Source organism: Gavialis gangeticus, unplaced genomic scaffold, assembly GCF_001723915.1.
Source record: "Gavialis gangeticus isolate Ggan-Ray unplaced genomic scaffold, GavGan_comp1, whole genome shotgun sequence".
Taxonomy (NCBI): Eukaryota; Metazoa; Chordata; order Crocodylia; family Gavialidae; genus Gavialis; species Gavialis gangeticus.
The window spans coordinates 82,070,179-82,076,305 of NW_017729031.1; the positions used below are offsets into that span (position 1 = coordinate 82,070,179).

General features: G+C 46.2%; 1 protein-coding gene across 2 annotated transcripts in view; it reads left to right on the top strand.

Annotated features, from left to right (window-relative positions):
* The window catches only part of LOC109301888 (aldehyde oxidase-like), a 74,919-nt gene that overhangs the window by 38,092 nt on the left and 30,700 nt on the right, over positions 1-6,127 (top strand). The gene's annotated exons all lie outside the window — the stretch shown is intronic.

The following is a 6,127-nucleotide window of genomic DNA, read 5'->3' on the forward strand; positions in this document are numbered from 1 at the left end:
AAAGTCAAACAGAAGCAAACAGAGGGCAAAACGATGCAAGGAGAGACTCATTATCTCTCATGGGAGAGTCAGAATGAGTTTATTGAATTATGTGGCAAGAGTGTGCAGAAAGTCATCCTTGCAGAGAGAAAAGGCCATTTACGGGCGTGTTTAGACAAAACGGGGGCCCTAAATTGAAGCGGTGGGTTTTTAAACCCACCGCTTCAATTTAGGGTGAAGTAAACCCCATGTCATGCATGCACCCCGCACTTACCTGTCTCTCCGGCAGCGGGGAGGGGAGAGTGAGCTGCCAGCGAGCAGAGTAGTCCCTGGGTTGCGTGGGGGGGTGGGGGGAGGGCTGGTGCTGCCCTCCACTGTAGCAGCGCCCTTCAACCCCCAGGTGGCACCTGCCCACAGGCACCTGGCTCAGGCAGTCCCGAAGGAAACCGCAGCTGCAGAGGAAAGCACCGGGGCCCCACACAGTTCAGGCAGGGGGAATCCGGCTCACTGCTTTTCTTGGGTACAGCCTGCTTTCCCGGGCTGCTGCCATGCTACCTGTAGGGCTTCCTGCAGAGCCACAGAGCTGCATGGAGCCCAGTGCTTTGCTCCACAGCTGTAGGGCGGTAAACTAAAACTCCTTAGAGGACTTTTAGTTTGCTGTGCCCCAAGTCATTTAAGGCTCATTATGCCACCAAGTTTCCTACAGCAACTGGAATTAATGTGCAATACACCGCTGAGGCGTGCAAACACTGATGCCATTAAAGCGGTGCAAAAACATTTAGTACACTTTAAAGTGTTGTGTGCACATGCCCCTTGTTTCATCTACACGTGACCTATTATTTTATCATATGTGACACTACTCCTGATGTGTCTCACCACGAATAATACATGTTGATATTCGGATTTGTAGTTCACAACAAAGATACTGGTACATTTAACATTAAAGAAAGGTTTTTTGAGTTTATCAACTTTGATTTAAAAAATGGAGAACAGATAGCTGAAATGCTAATTGCTAACTTGAAGCATCATAACATTCCTCTTGATGACTGTAGAGGTCAAGGTTTTGATAATGGCTCTAATGTGAAGTAGAATAGAAGGTGTTCAGAAAATGAATTTGTCATGTATTCTCCTTGTGCTTCCCATTCACTAAATCTTGTAGGAGTTAATGCTCCAGAAGCATGTACTGAAATATTAACATTTTTTGGTTGCGCGCAGCAACATTTTGTGTTTTTCAGTGCTAGCCCGGTGAGGTGGAAGATTTGTAACAGATAAGATACACTGCTCACAAGACTCTGTCAGACACACACTCATGGAGTGCACATGCTGATGCTATCTGTCCACTCACAAAGCATCTTCCAGGTATTCTGGAAGTACTGGAATGTGCTCTTGAATTAAATCTGACACACAAAGCTCAATCACAGCTGAAAGCACTGAAAAGGTACTTCAGCTCATTTTCATGCCTTTTGTTGGCTAGCTTCTGGTACAAGGTTCTTTCAAGTACTGATAACAGAAACAAGATTTTACAAGCCAAGGGAATCTCTCTTGAATCGGAGGCAGCTTTCATTACTGATATAATTGAAGAAGTAAAACAACTTGGAGATCAGTGGCCCTAAATTCTACAGGAAGCATGTCTTGTAGGAGAAGGTATGGGAATTTTGCCACAATTACCAAAGAAGAAAGGCAAGAAGTGGAAAAGATTTCATGATGACACAGCTGAGGAATCATGTTCTACCATCTCTGAAAATGATCCAGAATCTTTATTCAGAAGGAATGTTTTTGATGCAACTTTGGACAATGTTATCTATGGATTAGAGCACAGATTCAAAGCAACCAATACATTTGTTCTACATTCCATTCAGTCCTAAAATACGTGACACTACAGCCTTAGGAACTAGACAAAGCTTGTAAATGTCTACTTCACAGGTATCCTACAGATCTTTCTGAATTTTCCTTGCATCTGAAACAAATCTTCAAATCTACTTTTGGGAAAGAGTATGAACTACCCCCACTTATCTTATTAAATGAGATTTACAAAAAACAACTGCAATTAATTTTCAGTGAGGTGTGCATAGCCATATGGATCTTTTGCACACTGCCAGTGACTATAGCAGAAGCTGAAACAAGTTTCAGCAAGCTAGCACTCATCAAAAACTGCAGGCGTTCTACTATGGGACAAGAACGGTTAAGCCACCTTGCTATTTTGTCTATCGAGTGTGAACTTGCAAGAAAAATTGACTTTGGAGAGAGAATTCATGATTTTGCAATGAAAAAGGCCAGACAAATAAAGCTTTAAATTGAATTGGTCTATTTATAAAATGTTTGCAGCCATGTTGGTCCATTAGAACAAAAAAATCAAAACATTGATTGAATAATACCATTATTAGGACCAACAACCAAAAAGTTACAAAATAGTCATCAATGTAGAATGTAATTTCAGAATTAAAATAGAAAATTTTATTTCATGATTCATGAAATTTTACATATGTTGGATTGTGTGTGGGAGGGGGCCTGCCTTACAAGTTTGTACTGGACCCAAAGAAATGATGCTTGGGCCCTGTCTGTGAGGCCTGATATAGGGTTTTCTATAGGGGGATGGTGTGTAAAGCCTCAAGCATCATAAATTGGCCCTCTGCCTCAAATGTTTTAGTTTAGCAGCCTTTGAGCTGGGTCTGTTCCTTGGAATGGAGTCTTGGGTGGTATTTGCACCTCTCAGTATTCCAGAAACTGCTACTCATTCAGTCTGTCTATAAAAATGTGGATAGCAGCAGGTCCCTTCCTCACAATGGTGTTATAAGAATACATTAGTTAAAGAATGTGATATGATCAGTGACTAGGGTGAGGAGGTCATCTTTTTATCCAAGACAGACACCTAGCTAGTTTTTTTTTAAGGATTGTGCTAACAGTGTCTCAGCTCCGGTTCTGGCATCCTGTGCTATGTTGACACTCATATCACCATCCTGTCCCCATAGGAGGTCACTTGGCAGCTTCATGCAGATATATTTGCCCCATAGTTGGTGTTTGTTCATATGCCATTGCCAATAATGTTGTCTATGGTGACTTTCCAGTTGGCACTGCTTCTTTGGTGGAGTACTTGAGTTTGTCCTTACAGGCGTTTCTTCTCCTCTTTTTTGCCTTTCTTTGGCCCAAGTGGAGAAGGAAATGGTTTCAAGGCTGATGGTGAATCAGCTGGACTGCTGCCAGTGTGATTGCTGGAACTGGCCACATCATTATTCCTGGTGCCAAGTGATCAGTGTCAACCTGGAAAGCTCATTTTAGTGGGGTTATTTTTTTGCAACCTTTTCAATGCTTGGAGTGTAGTGTCTACTTGGAGAGCACTCACAGAGTATGGCTCACTGGGTTCCTTGAAGGTTGGAGTCTTTTTTGTAGTGATGTTGGACTGCTTGAGCAGATGATATTTGAGCCAAAAATCACTGGACTCTTGACACTTGAAGGAGAATGTGCATTGTGTAAATCACTTATCAAGGATGTGATTCCCTTAATACAGGACAGGCTTCACTTATACCCATGAGATATATCAATGAAAGGAATTAACTCATTGTAGGTCACTCACAGATTAAATACTGAAGGTTTGGAATCTGCTACGATGAAGGTGAAAAATATCGTGCCCATACGTAAAGGGATGTCTCCCATTCTCCTTTTTCGGTCTTTTCCTTCCTTCCTCTCCCCACCCTCCTTTGGAATAGCCAAATTGACAGAATTTTAAAAAATGTAGGAAGATTTCTAGATAAAAAATCCTAGTTGGAAGCTCAGTGTAAGAACATTGAGTTAGGTGTTTGTCTGGTTCCATCTCACTTCCCTTGACAGTGAGAGTGATCTGAAAAAAGACCATGGCTGCTTCATGTTTTCTATCCTTGCACAGGAGGATGAGGAGGTACAACAGGCATGCACAGGCGGGATGGATACTGTAACAGGGTCTCCATTGAGACCCTGTTGCTAAGGGAACGGGGGCAGCTGGAAATAATTACCCCGCGAGGAGGGCGGGCCCTGGCCCCTAAGGAGCCAATGGCGACTAGACTACGGGGGATAAGACAGAGAAGAAGAGGAGGAGGGACGCCTTCGGGCACCATAGTGGAAAGCACAGAGAGGCGCTGCAAGAGAGAGAGCCTCCAGAGAGAAGGATCGGGGAAGTGGGACCCGACTCAGGATCAGAGGGAGCAAAGGGATCCCGGAGCCCAGACACCAGCTGACCTTGACTCAACAGGAACAGCAGTGAGTGCCAGGAGAAGCGGAGCCTCACCTTAGGCTGGAGCAGAGGCTGACATCAAAGTTCAGGGAGGCTACGGTGAGTTGAAGAGGTGGCGAGAGGGGGAGGACTCCTACCCAGACCCCTGAAGAGTCCAGGGAACTCTAGGACTCCCCCCGCCAAGGGGAGCAAGACGGTGAGGACCAGGAGATCAAGGGAGAGCCGTGGAGCCTGCACGCTGGTTCTGCCGGAGAAAGCCGCAGGTGGCGGCTGTAACAAGCCACTAATTGGCTCATTAGCAGCAATGATAGGCCTAACCGCGGCTGTAACAAGCCGCTAATAGGGTAACTAGATAAAGGCAGCGCGGCTTCCATGGACTGTAACACTAGAAAGGGGGCCAGCCAGGAGGCTGGAGACCCCAAGATTAACCCTTTGGACTGCAATCTCCCACAAAAGGGGAGTCCCCTGTTAACAACAGCAAACCACTGAATAAAAGCACTAAAAGTAAGTTTATTTCAGCGTGGTACTTCCTGCGGGTACTTTCTCCTATAACAACCACTTCCTCCCTATTTCATTTCTTTAAGATCCAAGTCGTGGCAGGCGGGAAATATGAGGATGGGGGGGGTACTTGATGGACCTGCTGACAGGTACTATTAAAAAAAACCCTGATCTCACATTTGAGGCTTATGCAAAGCTACAGTATGGTCTATATTGATATGTGCTAAAAAAAAGTCTGCCTTCACTAATTGCGGTATTTGGGTTACTGGATAAAGATGTCAGAATGCCTTTAATGTTCTGGTTGAGAGAAGTAGGAAACGGGTTTTCATGGGCTATAGGCAGCCTAGCAGAGCAAAGCTTTATTGGCACTTAAATAGGAAAAATGAACCTGAATGACGACTGTAATCTAGAACAGTCAGGGAGGAGAAAGGTGGTCTCTCATGGAAGGGTTTGCCCTCTTGTGGTAGTGGGTTTAGAATGGAAAGGGTTGCATTCCTGCTGAAAGTCCATCAAGCTTTCTCAAATGACCTTATTTTTTGTGTAATACCCATATGAGTGATCCTGTGTTGCCTCTCTGGATGCTGCAGGGCTGCACTAACCCCACACAATCCCTCTTCAGGGAAAGAAAGTACCTGGGATCTATGAAAGACTGCTTTGAAGATATAATTTCCTTACGGCCCTTGCGTCTGCATGGCTGCATATCCTGCTCTAGTGGAGCTGGTGCAAAATATCTCAGTCCCACTTCTGCAATAGCTTCAAGTGTCCTTAAGTTTGGCCATCCTAATGTAGAGCTGGGCTATGTGGGAGTAAGGGTATAGTGCATTTTTATTCCATGATTCTAATATTATAAAAGCTGTGGTTCGTCTGTCTGTGTCTGTCCATAATGCTTTATTCACACTGATTGGCTGTCTCAGCAGCCAATCAGAGTGCTCCAAAAGCATTCAGACTGCAGGTGGTGGTGGACCGCCACCATGACAGCAGTGATAGAGGGCAGTGACCCACCCCCCACAGCTCCATGGAGGAGCTGGAGGCAGCAGTGCAAGGCAGGTGGGGAATCAGTGTTGGACCTGGGGCAGTGGCGTGAGGGAGGCGGGGAACGGGCCCAGGCCTGCTGTGGCATGAGGGAAGAGCAGGCCATGACAGTGGGGGCAGAGGGGAAGGAGCAGGGGGGCAAGACCAGCACAGCTGGCCTCGTTTCTCCCCCCACGTCCTGCTCCCAGGAGGTGGTGGTGATGGAGTAGACAGAGGAGGGGACGAGGCTAGCAGTGCTGGCCTCACCCCCCACCCCCTGCTCCCTGGATGCGACAGTGGCACAGGGTGCTGGGTGGCGGTGCTCTGTCCACGCCTCCCATGTCATTCATGGGGAGGGGAAGAAGGCAGACACAGGCTGGGCAGATGGAGGGGGCAGGGGGAGTGGGTCTGGCTTGAAAATGGTGGTGGGGAGGG